This window comes from Gorilla gorilla, chromosome 1 (genome assembly GCF_029281585.2).
Source record: "Gorilla gorilla gorilla isolate KB3781 chromosome 1, NHGRI_mGorGor1-v2.1_pri, whole genome shotgun sequence".
Taxonomy (NCBI): domain Eukaryota; kingdom Metazoa; phylum Chordata; class Mammalia; order Primates; family Hominidae; genus Gorilla; species Gorilla gorilla.
Genome location: NC_073224.2, coordinates 161,594,199 through 161,611,758, shown reverse-complemented (window position 1 = coordinate 161,611,758; position 17,560 = coordinate 161,594,199). Strand labels below are relative to the sequence as shown.

Genomic DNA, 17,560 nt, shown 5'->3' with positions numbered 1-17,560 from the left:
ATCACATGGGAATGCATTTCTATTATAACATTCATGTTGCTAATAAGGCATTGATTTCACCAATAAAACCCCATTTTTGGATAAGATTTATGCTAATTAATAAAGTATCTACTGATGATCAGTGATACTGGTAACAGAAGCACTTGCAATAGCGACCTCTGGAGTGTGAGCTTAACGGCATACAACTAGCTGACTTCTTCTGGAACACAAATTCCTGATTGTACCTGGCTTGTAACTCAACCTAATAAATGTGACACCACACTGTCTATGCTGAAGTCCTTTAAAGAAAATTACAGACAACTACTCAACATTACCTTGTGTATTAGTTTCCCATTGCTGTTGTAACAAAGTACTCCAAACTTAGTGTCTTATTCCATTTATGTTGCTATAAAGGAATACCTGAGACTGAGAAATTTATAAAGAAAAGAGCTTTATTTGGCATATAGTTCTGCAGGCTGTATAAGAAGTACGGCACCAGCATGCGGTGGGGGCCTTAGGAAGCTCCCATTCATGGTGGAAGGAGAAGGAGGGCAGGCATCGAATGGTGAGAGAAGCAGCAAGAGAGGGGAAGGAGGTGCCAGGCTCTTTTCAACAATCAGCTCTCGTGAAAAACAGACTCACTTTTGCATTAACCTATTCACGAAAGATCTGTCTCCATGACCCAAACACCTCCTGCTAGTTCCCACCTTCAAGATTGGGGATCACATTTCAACATGAGATTTGGAGGGGACAAATACCCAAACTATATCACTTAGTGGGTTGAACAATACAAATTTATTATATTACAGTTTTGGAGGTCAGAAGTACAAACTGGTCTCACCACTAAAAATCAAGGTATTGGCAGAGTTGCATTCTTTCTGGAAGCTGTAGGGGAGATTCTGCTTCCTTGCCCTTTCCAGCTTCTAGAGGCTGCCCTCATTCCTTGGCTCATGGTCCTATTCTTCCACCTTCAAGCAGCAATGGCAGGTGGAGTCTTTCTCATGCTGCATCACTCTGGTTTCGTGCTTTCATCATTACATCCCCTTCTCTGACTCTCTGCGCCCCCTCTTTCCTCACAAGGACACTGTGTTTACATTGAGCCTGCCTGACAACCCCATCTCAGGATTCTTAATCACAGTATAAGGTTACACAACTTAAGCCTCCTTTTACAGGTTCCGGGGATTAGAATATGGACATCCTTAGGGTCCATTATTGTGCCTATCACACCCTGTTAATACTCTAAGTAATTTTCTTAAAGATAATTTTGGCTGGGTGCGGTAGCTGATCCCTGTAATCCCAGCACTTTGGGAGGCCGAGGCGGGTACATAGCCTGAGGTCAGGAGTTTGAGACCAGCCTGGCCAACATGCTGAAACCCCGTCTCTACTAAAAATACAAAAATTAGCCGGGTGTGGTGGTGAGTGCCTGTAATCCCACCTACTTGCGAGGCTGAGGCAGGAGAATAGCTTGAACCTGGGAGGCAGACACTGCAGTGAGCTGAGATTGCAGGGCCACTGCACTCCAAGCTGGGTGACAGAACCAAACTCCACCTCAAAAAAAAAAAAAAAGATAATTTTAATTTCTCTTAATAGAATTCTATAGTAAGAAGAAAAAAAACATGGGCTTTCGATCTTACAGATCGTGGCGTAAACTCTGGCTCCTTATGAGTCGCAAGCCATGGGAAAGACAAATAAAGTAATAAATATATACCTTGCAGAGTTGCCATAAGGATTAGGTTAAATAATGGATAAAAAGGACTTAGTCTAGTGTCCAGCACATAGGAGATACTAAGTAAAAGGTAACTAAAGTTAGCTGTCATGATGATTCATTGAATTTTGAAGCTATACAGATCTTCAGAAATCATTGTGTCTAGCAATTTTCTACCCTTCAGCAGCAGAACTACCTTCTTATAGTCCCAAATAAAATCTTACTTAGAACTTTATAAAGAATCTCAATTTATAAGAAAAATAACAGCAATAGATAGGTCCCTTTGGTGGCATAAGTTTTTCCTGCTCCTCCTCTTCTTTGCCTTTCTCTCCCTTTTCTTCTTCCTCCTTCCCTCCTCCTTCTCCTCCTCCTCCTTTTTCTTCTTCTTTCTTGCCCTCCTTTTCCTCTCCTCTTCCTCCTCCTCCCTTCCTGCTTTTTCTTCTTTCCTGCCCTCTTCCTCCCCTTCTTCCTCCTTTCCCTCTTCCTCCTCTTCTCCCTCCCCTCCCCGTTCTCCTCCTCCTTCTTTTTTTGCCCTCCTTCTTCTTCTCTACCTCCTCCCCCTTTCTTGCCCTTCTCCTCATTCTTTTTTCTCATCCTCCTCCTTTTCCTTTTTTCTTACTGTTTTCCTTCTCCCCGTCTTCCTCTTTTCCTCCTTCCCCTTCCCTTTTTCTTCTTCTTCTTCTTGTTTATCCTCTAATTCTTATTTTTGCAGACAATGTTTTTGCTGTTTCCACAGCCAATGATCTCTATAGTTTAAAGACAACCACTTGAAAGCCATGGGTCTAGTGTGACCTCTTAGTTTACACTGGAAGAAAAAGAGGTACGGAGAAGTTAGTGACTTCCAAGGTCACACAGCTACTCAATGGAAGAACAGGTACCTGAATTCAGCACTCCTGATTTCCAGTCCAACTCTTTTCCCTATATTACATTGGAGGTGGGGTAAAGCAGAGTGACCAGAAAGCTGCTAGAGGAATGAGGAATTTTAGAAGATTTAGTTAAGGCAAATATCCTTAATGATAGCAAAAGTAAACGGAGTCTCCCCTCCATAAACTCTGGTCTTGTACATCACAAAAACAGTACTCTGAAGTACAGAATTTGGCACTTCATCAGCACCACATAAAAGGAATGTTGTTTGTGAAATATACTAGATTAGAAACAGCTTCTCTTCAGCTCAACAGTATTAGAAATTTTGTTTGAAGCCCGGACTTCTCCACAAAGATTTAGGGTTTTGAATATAGGTTCCAGAAAGCTGTGCTCTGCTGAAAATCTCAGAACACATTGGTAGGAAAAGGCAAGTGCTTGCAAAGCAGGGCATGGCTCTCTTCTGCTGCCCCAGCAGGCTCAGTGGGACCAGAAATCTTCATTTTCAACTTCCCATTCAACACTGGAGTGAGAGTTCTTTCTCTACAAGGTGCTCTGAGGTGTTACAGCATATGTTACAGCATAAACTGCTTGCTGAGTTATTGTATAAAAACAATTTTAGTTTAGCACAGCCCTGAAACACAATACTTTTTCCCTTTCAGACTTAAACAAAAAATCAACAGTCCAAAGAAACAGTCTGGCCCTTGTCTGAAATTAGTGAAGAATACGGTACTAGTTTTAAAACCAATGTCACTTATTCTAGGATAAACTATACTTTATTTAATTATTTAATTATTTCTTGAATGAGCTTAAAAGTAAACTCTGAATTGTATGTTTTTCATGGTCCTACTCAATGTGATATCTTGGGATGGTACTCTAAGTATACAAGTACAAGTGTGTCTGTTATCTAGACAATAGATTTAGTCCACAGTAGACACTCACAGTAAAACTGCTTAGCTCAGGTTATCCAAAGGCTCCAATATTTAGGATGAATGTTGAAAATGTCAGCCAAAAACTTCAGCAATAAAACAAATGAGGGGTTAATTATCTTATCAAAAGAACTGATTTGTTTAGTAAAAAATGAAGATAAAAAACATCATGTATACAAAACCTACCCCCTTTATTGAGCCAGCTTTTTATTCTGACTGTATTGCTTGTACACATACAACCGACGAATTATGTGGCAGAGGTGCCTGGTGAGAAATTTGAGACTAGATTTAAAAAATCACTTATTAGGCTGGGCATGGTGGCTCATGCCTATAATCCTAGCACTTTGGGAGGCTGAGGCAGGTGGATAACCTGAGGTCAGGAGTTCGAAACCAGCTTGACCAACATGGTGAAACCCCATTTCTACTAAAAATACAAAATTAGCCAGGTGTGGTGGCGCATGCCTGTAATCCCAGCTACTTCGAAGGCTGAGGCAGGAGAATGGTTTGAACCTGGGAGGCGGAGGTTACAGTGAGCTGAGATCGTGTCATTGCACTCCAGCCTGGGGAACAAGAGCAAAACTCTGTCTTAAAAACATTATCTATTTATCAATATTGATTTTTCTTAAAGGGCAGTTTGGTATAGTAATACAATAGCATAAACATGGGATTTAGTTTAGCTAGACTTGGCTTAGAGTTCTAGCTTTAGCACTTAGCCTTAGGAACCTAACAACTTCAGGAGAGTTTTCTTATCTACATGATAATACAACATGCCTTACCTAGTTTTTGAGAGATTAAGTAATATACTGATGTAAAAGTATTTGGTGAAATATTACAGAAAGTTAGTATTATTTCTCTGATATTTTTCAGATAGATACCCGTCCTGATAAGACAATATACTCCTTTGTTAGCCATATTATCTACTTCCAGCGGCTTCTGGCTTCTGTATTTTTTGGTAGAAAATTACTGGCTACTATGACCCGTTACTTCCATCTTGGAATGTTGAAGGGTTGTTTCCCCTATTCCTTATTTGTGAGGTCTGCTTCATGTTTCATGTAGAACCTAGTTCCTGCCTCTTATTTGGAAGGTCTTGATTAATATTCCATGGGAAACATTTTACTCATTTAATTATTCTAATACTACAGAGTTTCTTTACTTCTTTTAACTTGGCACAAAAATTTTCACTCACCTGCACCTTGGTTTTGACTTTTGAATCTTATCTCTCTCCTCAAAATTTCTGTCTTTTGGCTTTTTTTTCCTGATTGATTTCCTTCATTCTAAGGACAATTCAAGATGCGTATGGAACGGGAGAGAGAAATCATCCAAGTAGAGCTATGAAACACTTTATTATAGAAATAAAAACATCAGTGGGAGTTGCTTATAGTAATTCATGTAAGAAAATAATTGGTAAGAAGGTATTCATAAAATAGTCAGCTACATAAGTATGTTGACATTATACTGCATAGTAATAAAAAGGAGAAAATGGTACCCAGTGGGTTAGAACCTAAAATTAAGAATCTATGTTAGAAAAGACACAGATTTGCTAAAGATGAAAGATGAGTTATCCTATATGTAAAGTACCTATGTGAAAATCTGCTGTAAGGTTGACGCTGTTAAAAATTATAATTCGGATAAAAATGAGAGAACCTTAGAACTACCATTTTGAGATCATATTAAGAGGCTATGTGAACAGAGAGAAAAAAGTGATTAACGTGCTAATTCAAAATATAAGATTGACATGAGGTTGGATTTTAACAGTCATGAGTACTTCAACTGTCAAGACATATGCTGCAAGTCTTCTTAGGCTAAATCAAGAGCCTCTAACAAAGAATGTTTAACTTGTGTTGCTGACAGGTTTCATTTCCCAGTAGGTATGAGAATTGACCTGGTTAATGAAACGGTAATAATAAGAAATGCATGACAAAGTGACTGTGTCATCTTAGCAGATCTTCGTGAACCAGAATTCTTGGCTCAGAATATAAATTTTAGCCATAGAAGAAGTGAATGTTTGAAGACACGTTAAATAAGGTAATGCACATAAAACACTTAGTATAAGGTTTTATTTCTTAGAGCTCAATTTATAGCAGTGTATAGGAGAATGTCAGTTTTCCTTGGTCTTGGACTTTCAACAAAGTATTGTGCATTTAACAAAACAAAACACTTTCCTAGTTTGTTAAATATAAAATATTTTTATTAAATTTAAATTTCTTTTATAGTTAATAAAGATAGACTTTTTTTTTTTTTTTTTTTTTTTTTTTTTTTTTTTGAGACGGAGTCTTGCTCTGTCGCCCAGGCTGGAGTGCAGTGGTGCGATCTTGGCTCACTGCAAGCTCTGCCTCCCGGGTTCATGCCATTCTCCTGCCTCAGCCTCCGGAGTAGCTGGGACTACAGGCGCCCGCCACTACGCCCAGCTAATTTTTTGTATTTTTAGTAGAGACGGGGTTTCACCGTGTTAGCCAGTATGGTCTCGATCTCCTGACCTCGTGATCCGCCTGCCTTGGCCTCCCAAAGTGCTAGGATTACAGGCGTGAGCCACCGCGCCCGGCCAAGATAGACTTTTTTTTTTTTTTAACGGGTTTATTTGTTTCTTCTTTCTTTACTTCAATTACCTTGAACTTTACTCCTCTTTCTAATGTTGTGTCTGTATTTTCTAACTGCTTTTTCAAGGACTGTTTATAAATGAGGCTCTAAAATATGTATAAATGTATTTACAAATATTTTTCAAAGATTTCCATTTACTTGAAAATTTTGTTTATGTGGTATTTTCTGATGTATAGAAGTTTACATTTTTTAAGTATGCAGTTTTTTTCTTTATGATTTCTGCCTTTAGTGCCATGCTTAGAAAGGCTTGCCTCCCTCTCTTTTTTTGACGAATATTTTTCTAGAGAAGCGTAATGTTTCTGGGTAGTAGAGAAGGCAGATTATATGGTTTGGCTGTGTCCTCACCCAAATTCTGTCTTAAATTGTAGCTCCCATAATCCCCACATGTCATGGGAGGGATCCAGTGGGAAGTAGTTGAATTATGTGGCGGGTCTTTCTTGTGCTGTTCTCCTGATAGTGAATAAGTCTCACAAGATCAGATAGTTTTAGGAAGGGGAGTTCCTCTACATAAGCTCTCTTGCCTACTGACATGTAAGGTGTGAATTTGCTCCTCATTTACCTTCTGCCATCATTGTGAGGCCTCCCCAGCCATGTGGAACTGTGAGTCAATCAAGCCTCTTTCCTTTATAAATTACCCAGTCTTGGGTATGTCTTCATTAGCAGTGTGAAAACAGACTGAACAGTTTCTCAAACTGCAGAGTTTCTCAACTGTCTTTGTTTTTAATATTTTTGTCAAGGCAAGTGCACTTTGGACTAGAAATATAAAGTATACAGAGAAGATCAAATTTCAAGAAGCATGAAGGAACTGGTTAAGTGACTTCTAGTTGTTTTGCCTTGTTGTATTAGGTCCTAGAATTCTGAGGCAACCAGCAAAGGAAATAGAAAAATAAAACCTTGATTTCAGTTTTCTTTTAACAGTCATGAAAGAACTACAGCATGAAGAATGGGAATGAACAAATGTGGTTTTGATTTTCAAAAGGGGTCACAGGGAGATTTTGCAGGTGATAGACCGATAAGCCAACCAAATTTGAGCTTGGTTTCAATCTCAGGAAAATTTCTGAATGTATTATTTAAAGGACAGTTGGTGTAATCTCTAGGAAACACTGTGTATTCACTGAAAACAGCTCACATTAGGCTTTTCTTAATGCTGTCTTTCATTGAACTCTAGAATAGAGAAATGCTGCATATGGTGTGTTTCTCACTACATGCTTACAAAAATGCTGGAGAGATGTGAGTTGGATCTTTGTAATTAGATGAATGTGTAACTATTTGACAAAGTATACCAAAATTATCTATAAATGGATTATTTTGAGCCTATGAGAAATAGTGGAAAAATTCTTCCACTAGTTTTAAGCTCTTCAAATTTATCAATGACCTCTGAATAGATGTTTGATACTTATTGAATTTGTATTAGGTAAGTAGTAGGAATATAAGTGTGAAACAATATAAAACTATAGGCAAGATCTACTACTAAAGATGAAGTCTGTTGCAAATAAGTATGTTTTATTTTTCTCCAAATAAATCACACAACTATTAAATTGAAAAAATACGACTTAGAAGCTCATCTAAAACTTATTTAGAAAATGTCAGTAACTTTAATGTGAATCAACATATGGTCACCGTGAAAACTAGCTCTGCTGGTTGTTGCAATAGTAAGATTATCATGTCCAGAATTAGGGGAATAGTAGTCATTCTTTACTTAACTTCAGTTAAATTGTCCATGAAGCATTGTGGTGCCAAGTATTAACACTCGAAAAGATAAATTGGTGCACAAGAAGAGAGAAGTGACCAGGATGGGGGAGCCATGCCATAGGATGATGGCTGAAGACACATGAAAAGAGAAGACTTAGAGGACATGTGAGAGTTGTTTTCAAACATTTGAAGAGCTATTTTATGGTGAATGTAAAATTAGGTCCAAAAGAATGACGTTATAAGATAAGAGGTTTCAGCTCAACATGATACAGGATTTTACAGAGCTCCTCAGAACTGGAGAAGCAAGTATTTAAGAATAGGGCAATTACTCAGCTGCAAATGCTACTGACAGATGAATAGTTTGCCTAGCTTACCTTTTCAAAACTGAGATTGCAACTTAATAAACTTTTCAGTTTTGCCACTACACAAGTGCATTGAAAAGCATTCCTTAAGCCTGCTGCCTTCATCTGATAAAAAGGCAAGCTGCATGTATAGCAAATGTGACTGGTCACATTGGGTAGGAAACTCTTGGTAAACTATTCAAAACCTGTCCCTGGAACCAGCCCAGTCTGCCCAGGTCTCTGGGTGACAAGATAAACTTTAGCTTCTTGTTGCTGATTCTGTAAACACAGTCATTTGAAAAGGTGACCAGTAGAAGCCAAGCCTTGCAAATATGGTAAGCATAACAAGTATGACAAGTTTGGAAAAATAACTCAATATAATACATTTTTATTCTGAAATACTTGGATTAACTGCAGCCTGAAACAATCTTAGTTTCTGTTTATAAATTTTGTTACCACGGCTTTAGCATTTAATCTGTTTAATCCTTTCATTAAACTTAGTTTTTGAACCAAAAAACCACCTGCTTTGGTGCCCTCCGTTTTAAAAACTGCATCCATAATGACTGAGGAAGGTCATGTCTTCTTCATATTGGCCTCCTAAGAGCACTCAATGGGGAAGGCTGGATGGAACATGGCACATCTCTCTTGGTTATTCCCCATTTGCAGGCAGCATTGTGTGTGTGGGGGAAGTGGGGACAGAAGATGACAATATCACTGTGTATGGGAAGGAAAAACAAGAGCAAACTGGGCATTTTCTTCCCGTTTTTGTGCTGGATGGAATGGATAGGAGTCATTACAAGTTGAGGGCTAAGGATAACTTGTGATTATTGAATGAAACAATGTCGATAATATAAAATGTAATTGCTTGGCACACAGTAAACATTCAGAAAATAATGATTATAATTGGAATTATGATTGTCACTATCTATTCTGGTGGTATGGGATCACAACCCCGTCGGATGACTTAGGTGCTTGGGGGAAATTATCTGTATTCAGATAAGACAAAATGGCTAGACTAGAGCTCCAGCTTGACTAATTTTCTAAAAAGTTGGGGGCAGTTGTCCTGTTGGGATTCATTAATTCCCATTAGTTCTCCACCCTAATTCTTACAGTCTCTACCCTTTAGTAGCTCATGGTCTAGGGAGTAGACAGGCTAACTGTATACACTTATGATATATGGGTGATCCCCCTAAGCTCAATTACTTAACAACCCTTTCTTTGCTATTTGCATTTTTCATGCTGTGACATTCACCTTAACAATGTAAATAGAGAAAGAGGTGTTAGGGGTTAGTTGTGTTTCACTAAAAGATATATTGAAGTCTTAACCCCTGGTAGCTGTGAATGTGACCTTATTTGGAAATAGGGTCTTCACAGATATAATCAGGTAAAGATGAGGTCATACTGAATTAGGACGGGTACTAATCCAATCTTATTGGTATCCTTATAGGAAGAAAAAAATTTGGACATAGTCACAGAGATGACATGTGTGTGCCTTTTTAGTGTAAAGACTGATGTCTTCCTTCAAATCTCAAAAATGTTAAAACAAGATTTTTCTAATTAATGCCTTTCTGCCATTCACCATATTATCTTCTGAAACTTCCATTGGATGTACGTTGAAGCCACTCAGTCTAACTTTCATTTATCTTAAATGGATTTTTTATATTCTTAAACTTATTTTTTCTTTTTATAAATGATAAATTTCAAAGTAGGCTGATATGCAGACTTTTCTTAATGATAAAAAACAAAGAAATATAATAAAATTTACTGTGGACTTGTTATGAGTTTGGGACTATACAAATGCTTCATTTAACCATGGAATCTGATGTGTAGATAATGTATAAACTGTGTTTTAAAAATAATGGAACTGAGGATTTGAAAGGTTAAATAATTTGTCCAGCGTCTTAGGGACCATAAATGGTGAAACCAGAATTTGAGCCAAGGCCAGACTCCACAGTTCTTGATGGCACCCACTCGGCTGTATTGCCTCTTTGTGGATCACAAAGATTATGTGAGTTGTGCACTAAAAGTTTTTCTTTTTTTTAAAGTTAGCATTACAAAAGCTTTTAAATTAAATCAAATAATTCACCCTTGAGAAGTTTTCCTTAGGAATAAGTCGTGGTTCTCAAGTCATTTTAATTCTCTATTCACTTTCTAATAAAGTTATATTCAAAGATTCTTCTCCTAAGTACAAACATGCACACCCACGTGCACGCAAATACCCATACAGTTGTCCCTCAGTATCTGTCAGGGATTGGTTCCAGGACATCCTGTGGATATAAAAATCCAAGGTTGCTCAAGTTCCTGATATAAAATGGTATAGTATTTGCATATAACCTATGCATATCCTCTTGTATACTTTAAATCATCTCTAGATTACTTATAATACCTAACACAATGTAAATGCTATGTAAATAGTCATTATACTTTATTGTTTAGAGAATAATTACAGGAAAAAATCTGTATATGTTCAGTACAGACACAAAATTTTCTTTTTTTGGGTATTTTTAATTCACCAATGGTTGAATCTGCAGATGTGGAATCCGCTGATATGGAGGGCTGACCCAATATCCCAAACGAATTTTAAAACATTTTTATGGCCTCATTATCTTTTTCAAATATATATTCACCCATTGTAAAAAAAAAAGCCAGTTACATTACAAAGTGCTTTTATGTGAAAATACGTAATCAAAAAATATTCCTGTGCCTTTCCATGGTCTTAATGATTGCTGTTGTCAACATAATCTAATGATTAGAAACTGGTCTTTATGAAAGTCAGGAGAAACATTTTTTTTGAAAAATAGTTGTTTTTCTATATGCAAATAGATATGGTCTTCATGTGTGTGTTTGTTAAAATTTAAGAAGGGTTAGGAAAATTTTTTTGGAGTGTCCCTTTGGAGAGTGAAGACCTGCCCATCTCACTTTATGGTTTTCAACTGAAATCTAACTGCAAGTAAAACCACTTTATTTCTTGCATTTTTGGTTTCTGGTTTTCTATAGTGAACATCTCTGTGTTTTTTTTTTTTATCAGAAACTTGCCTAATTTATCAGGGATATCTATTATCTATTTTTTTATGTGATTTCTCTTGCACACTGTTTTTTTTTTTTTTTTTTTTTTTTTAGACAAAGTCTCACTCTGTCGCCAGGCTGAAGTGCAGTGGTGCGATCTTGGGTCACTGCAACCTCCGCCTCCTGGGTTCAAGGGATTCTCCTGCCTCAGCCTCCCAAGTAGCTGTGCCTACAGGTGCGTGCCACCACGCCCAGCTAATTTTTTTTTTTGTATTTTTAGTATAGATGGGGTTTCACCATGTTGGCCAGGATGGTCTCAATCTCCTGATCTCGTGATCAGCCCACCTCGGCCAGCCAAAGTGCTGGGATTACAGGCATAAGCCACCACGCCCGGCCTGCACACTGTTTTTGATAGTATAATTTTACCCATTTTTTTTCCTTTAATCTATATTTTCATCTTAAATCCCATCTAAGGAATAGTAGTTTTGGCCATTTTCAGGTAACGGAAAAATCTAAACTTTTTACGTAAACTTATTTTGTAGTCTCATAGTTCTACAGCTTTATGGCAAATTCATTGAGTAGTATGTTTGAAAGGCACAACAGCTGATTATTCACTCTATCCTTCCGAGCAGTGATTCCCAAGTGTGGAAAAATAATATCAAATTCTGTGGTGAGATACATGTATAGGTTGAAAAAATACATTCGGTATTATCAAATAAGTTTGTAACTGAAAATGAAAAGGAAACCTGTTATTTTAATAACAAAAATAACAAGTAAAATTCAGCAGCATCTTGGTTGGTATGCATACAGAGAAGCTACAGTCATTCTCCACTGGGTTACTCTTTCCCAAGAGGGACAATGTCACAACCTCTGGAGCTGGGGGCAAAAATGGTTAGTCACCTCTGCTCCAGGGGAAGTTCAAGGTATTCCTTCTCTGCCTTCACTTCAAAGCCACTCCAACCCCTCAAGAAGGAGAAGCTCTGGCCTAATCAAGGAGAAAATGCTGTCATCAGGGTCACAAAATGGATTTTTAATACAAGGAAGTATGATACAGTGGAGCAAACATTCTTTCTTTTTCATGCTTTACTCTGTTGCCCTTCTTCTTTTCTATGTTCCTGGTGCTTAGGGAGCCTACATATTCCTCCTGCTTGGGATGATCAGAGTGAAGCCTTAGGAAAAAGAATATTCTCTTTTTCATTCTTTTGCTGACATCAGAATAGAAAGATCCTGACACTCAAGAACCATCAGTAGATGGCTAAAGGTACAGGGTTTGTGGACAAGGCTGCTGAAGGCCTGTGTTTAGTCTAGACCTTATTATGCTAAATGGGCCAGAGAGGTCCTTGAAGCTTACAAAACACAGCTTAGCTCACTAGAGAAAAGGAGCCGATAGAAATTTGGAGTTGAAATCTTAGCTAAAATAGACATACATTTACCTAGAATATCCTTGAGCAATTTGTAAAGTAGAAGAAATGCAAGATTTATTCAGTCCTGAAGTTGAGTTACAATTCAGCCAGAGTACAATTGGGACATTAAACAATTACCTAAACTTAGTTTCTTCATTTACACAGTGAACATAAAAATGAACATCTTCAGGACTGTTGACAGAATTCAATGAGAAAATGAGTGTGATAGCTCTTAGCACATGTGCTCCATAATGGGTATCCAACAAATTGTTGCATTATTACTATATTTCATGTTAGTTCCTAGTGAAGTTCTCTCTTGGAGTCAAGAGAAAATGGGACTTTTAGGCAATAAGTGGAATAAAAGATTTTAAAAATCAGTATAGAGGTAACATATAGTGAATACCTATATAGAAACAAAGAAATAGGAGACCTCAATTCAAAAGGTGTACCTTAGTGAGCCTTTCTTTTAGAGTAACTCTTCTGGGTCACATTCCATGGTTGATGGAGGAAATATTAGGAAAACAACATTAGAGTAAAATTAGGAAATTTTGCTAACATGTCTGGTTTGATATAAATTGTCTCATGATCTAAGAATAAGCATAAAATGACATCAAGGGACACTTCTGTTGCTCTCAAAGAAGTAGAGAAGCTGTATATATTAATGTGATAATATAAATAGACACTATAAACAAAAAGATATTTGGTAATGCTGGTATGTTAAGTTCCTGAAGAGTGTTAGAAGACATCATTGTAATAGTTGGTACACTTTTCAATGGAGTGGCTCTTTGGATGTTGTAGGAGAAATTACTTGATGCCTACCAAAAGCTGTTCCACCTCTAGTAGCAAGACATATAATTGCACAGCTACCCTGTGTTTTCCAGCTTCCTTTCCAGTCTGTGGTTGGGTATGGTCTTATGACCATATTGTCTCCAATGGGATATGAGAAGAGGTAAGATGTGATACTTCCAGACTTGGCCTGTAAAACCTTTCAGTGGGCTTTTTCCATGGGATTCCATGGGATGGTGACATCCAGAATGACTATGGAAGATTTATGTTGAAAATGTCAGTGCATCTGGCAGCCTATGTCCCAGATTAACTGGGTGGAGAGGACTTATCACCCTGATCCCTGCCAACCTGCCCATTCTGGATTTGAATGAGAAAACGAACAAGAAGCAAAAACAAATTCCCATTGTGTTTGAATCATTATTCAAATGGATTTATTTGAATCCAATCATTCTGGATTTATTTGTTTGTACTTTGCACTTTGACCTACTTTAGACTTTTGGTTAAGATGGTGTTTTAAGTTCATTCTTTGAAGTTTGACATTTGCTTCAAATATATAACAAAGACAGAGGAAATACAATTAATGTGTTAAAAGACACCTTGAAACAAAACAGGCAGTAATGAGAAGGAAGGATATATAAATATGAAAAGGAAACAATTAGAAATCTTGAAAATAAAACGTAATTATTGAATTAAAGACTCAATAGAAAGGATAATGTCTACATTGGCTTAGTATAATAAACAAATGGATTGGGATACAAAAGTAAGGAATTCAACTAGAATGATGAATTGAAGCGAAACAATGAGGTAAAAAATATAAAATAGTTTAAGATAAATGAAAGTTAGATTGAGTGGCTTCAGCATGCACCCAATAGGAGATTCAGAAGATAATCGAGTGAATTCTGGAAAAGCATTAATTAGAAAAACAATGAAAAAGAATTTTTGAGATTTGAAGAAAGATACTAATCTTTACACTGAAATGGCACTCTGAGTACCAAACTGGATAATAGGAACAAATTCACACTTGGAGACATTATGATGAAACTGCAGAACATCAAGTACACAGAGAAAACTGTCAGAACTATCAAAGAGAAAGGACACTTAGAAAAGAGCAACAAGTAAATCACTGGAAGATTTCTCCTCCGGAACAATAGATTTCTAGATGACAATAGAGTAATAGCTCTAAAGAACTGAGAAAAAATAACTACCAACCTGGATTTTGTACTGACTTAGCTATCCTTAAGGATGAAGACAATATAGGAATGTGTATTACCCACACACAGTCATGAAAAACACTACACCTTAACAAGTAGAAAAGTGAACCCAGAGAAAGAATATAGGTCACCAGAATCAATAGTAATAACAAAATTTTCTTAAAAATAGAGAATAAATGCAATTAATTAATGACTGTGAAAATAATTTTATCTGTTAAAAGCAATGTGAAAAAAGCTCTACAAAACAATTATATGATGAGAGAGGGATATAATGGGTAGTCATATCATGTAAAGTTCTTGTTTAAATGACCAACAGATACTTAACTGGTCTAATTTTTCAAAGAAAATTTATAATGAAGTATTAATAACTTAGCTGCTGAAACTCAGTAGTTCAGTACATATTTCTTTCCCTCTTTTCCCTTCCCTTCCCCTCCCTTCCCGCTTTCCTTCCTTTCTTCTCACCTCCCCTCCCCTCCCCTCCCCTCCCCTCCCCTCCTCTCCTTTCCTCTCCTTTATTTCCCCACATCCACTGACTAAAATAACAGTGTTCAATGTGGCAAGGAGTACTCTTAAAAGCATCTTTTATACATGTATTTTTAAACATTTCATTACATGCAATACAGTGGCAACTAAGTTTATTTCCTGATGATGAACCTGCCTTTGCAAAATTATGACAGTAGAAGAAATCTGCCATAGTTGACTCCATCTTGCTTCTAACCTCCAAGCAAAGGCAGGAATGACCTGCCTTTGGTCATTCCTGGGCATAGGCCAAGCTCACTTTGGGAGAAATTTAGTTTATAGTTTAACCTTAAAACAAGGATGATAATAGCCCTGTCCAAAACTAAACTACCTTTGTAAAACTGATGAAAGTTCACAAAGTTAGGATTATGAGAGGGGCCTGAATTATGCTAAGATGTAGGTGTAGTTTCTATAATTACTTACTACTTAGGAGTTATGTGGCCAGAGGTCACAAGATTTGTGACTTTTCCAATTGCTCCTATAGAAAACATCACTATTGCAGAACCAAAGATTGGTCTTTTGAAATGTTTTTCAGGCTCACTCCACCCAGTCCTGTGACTCATGACTCAACTGGTCCTGTGGACCCCCCAATCAAGAGATGGACTCAGCTCATGAGGACCATTTTCCATACCCCTATGACTGCCTCTGCAACCAACCAGCAACACCCATCACCTAGTCCCCTGCCCACCATACTATCCTTGAAAATCTCTAATCTTCAAGCCTTCAGGGAGACTGATTTGAGTAATAACTCTATCTTCTGTGTGTCTGGCCTCGTGTTAATTAAACTCTTTCTTTACCGCAATGCCATGGTCTCAGTGAACTGGCTTTGTCTGTGCAGCCGCCAGAAATAACCCACTGGGCAATTACAATAACCTATATTTCAACTGGGGGGTGAGCTAGGTAGTGGTGGTGGTGTCTCTGTTACATGCTATTATTCAGTCACTCAGGCTGATAAATGCTCTATCCTCAGCATAGGGCTTCCATTGTCCCTTAGGACATTGACATACAGCTGGCTAGGGGTGGAAGTAGAGGGAATGGAGGTTTTAATGGGCCAGGCTTGGGAGTGGCATTCCTCACTTCTGCACATATTCCATTGGCTTGTCTATAGCTCAGTCATGCAGCCATATCTATCCAACTTCAGGGGAGGCTGGGGAGTAGCGTTCAGCTTTGTTCCCAGGAGAGAAGGAGAATGGGTTTTATGAGCAGTTAGCCAGTCTCTGTCACACGTATGTATTTTCATAATTAAAAGTAACACCCAAAGAGTAAAGTTGCTATCTATAATTTCCAAATTTGCAGAAGAACAAAAGGGACCCTAGAAATCTTTAGCCATCCAAAAGAAGGCAAAAAAAGAGTATCAAGGAAAGAGGATGGCAAACAGAAAATGTAAAAGAAGATGGTAGAAATCACAAGTTGGTAATCACAATATATGTAAATATATTAAACACATCCATTAAAAGGCTATGTGATTAGATTAAAACAATGTAGTTCTATGTGATGCTTATGAGACATACGTATAAAGCAAACCCAGACATAAAGTTGGAAAATTAGAGGCATAGAAAATGATATATTGGTCCAATATTAACAAAAAGAAAGCTTGGGTAGCAAGTATTGGTATTATATTAAAAAAGAAGCAATTATTTATAAGAATAAAGAAGAATCTGTTAAATTTACTTTTACTGTCCTATTGAAAGAATCATAATACTCTAAAACTACAGCCATGCATTGTGTAATGATGAGGTTACTTCCTGAGAAATGTAATGTTAGGCAATTTTGTCATTGTGTGAACATCATAGAATGTACTTATGCAAATCCAGATGGTATAGCCTACTACACATGTAGGCTATGTGGTATAGCCTATTGCTCCTAGGCTACTAACCTGCACAGCATGCAACTGTACTGAACACTGTAGAAAACTGTATGTAACACAGTGATATTTGTGCACCTAAACATAGAAAAGGTACAGTAAAAATACAGTACAAAAAAATAAAAACTAGTATACTTGTAGAGAGCAGTTACCATAAATGGAGCTTGCAGGGCCAGAAGTGGTCTGGGTAAGTCAGTGAGTGAGTGGTGATTGAATGTGAAGGCCTAGGACTTATTCCCATACTTTGCTCAATAAACATTATTACCTATAAAAGGTATAATCTAAACAGAAGCCAAGAACACAATAAATGCAGATCCCTTGTCTAACCTTCTTCTCACATGTCTAATTTATTCTCTGACTTTGGTTAGAATGAAATGACCCCAATTAAAAAAATTTAAATATCACCCAGAATAAATATTTGCTTTGGTCATAATCACAAACTTAATTGATAGAATTCATGTTTGTGTTTAGAAAAAGTCAACAGAACACCAGTTAGAATGGCAATCATTAAAAAGTCAGGAAACAACAGGTGCTGGAGAGGATGTGGAGAAATAGGAACACTTTTACACTGTTGGTGGGACTGTAAACTAGTTCAACCATTGTGGAAGTCAGTGTGGCGATTCCTCAGGGATCTAGAACTAGAAATACCATTTGACCCAGCCATCC

At 37.3% G+C, this 17,560-nt stretch overlaps 1 long non-coding RNA gene across 1 annotated transcript in view; it reads left to right on the top strand.

The window, feature by feature from the left end:
• The window catches only part of LOC134757026 (uncharacterized), a 129,062-nt gene extending 112,555 nt beyond the window's left edge, over window positions 1-16,507 (top strand). Inside the window, exons 5-6 of the long non-coding RNA XR_010130636.1 lie at window positions 15,566-15,771; window positions 16,330-16,507. This is a non-coding gene — a long non-coding RNA (uncharacterized lncRNA). The remainder of the gene's footprint in view (window positions 1-15,565; window positions 15,772-16,329) is intronic.
• The last annotated feature ends 1,053 nt before the right edge of the window (window positions 16,508-17,560 follow it).